Source organism: Rhincodon typus, chromosome 2, assembly GCF_021869965.1.
Source record: "Rhincodon typus isolate 14 chromosome 2, sRhiTyp1.1, whole genome shotgun sequence".
Taxonomy (NCBI): Eukaryota; Metazoa; Chordata; class Chondrichthyes; order Orectolobiformes; family Rhincodontidae; genus Rhincodon; species Rhincodon typus.
This window is the reverse complement of record NC_063333.1, coordinates 9,751,603-9,752,094: the sequence shown is the minus strand read 5'-3', so window position 1 is coordinate 9,752,094 and position 492 is coordinate 9,751,603.

The following is a 492-nucleotide window of genomic DNA, read 5'->3' as shown; positions in this document are numbered from 1 at the left end:
GCTGTATTTCAACGTCATTATTTTACTGACATGAATGAGTGACTCATTGTATGAGTCAGCTAGGCCATTATAGATTTTGTCATAGATTCCCAATGGCCCAGATACACATGCTTCAGGATTTTGACTTGTAAGATGTTTACATGCATCTACGGCAACTTTGACAGTGAGATTTTTAAATCATATAATAGACCTACTTATTGAGCTCTCCTCTAACATGTATATTAGTTCCAGTCTTTTTACGTTTCAGAGCTCCTTGATTAAAGGTTTTGCATCTTAGGTTTGACCGAAAAGCAGAGTTCCTTCAATTTAGTTACAGCATGAATTGAGGTTAGGCAAAGTTTTTGGTTTATAATTATGGCTTGGTTACAGGAGAAATAACTGCATTCATAAATGCCCACCTGCTCCTTTAAAATACAAGCCACAATCCAATAGTTACTGTGATAGCAGGAACTGCAGATGCTGCAGAATCTGAGATAACAAGGTGTAGAGCTG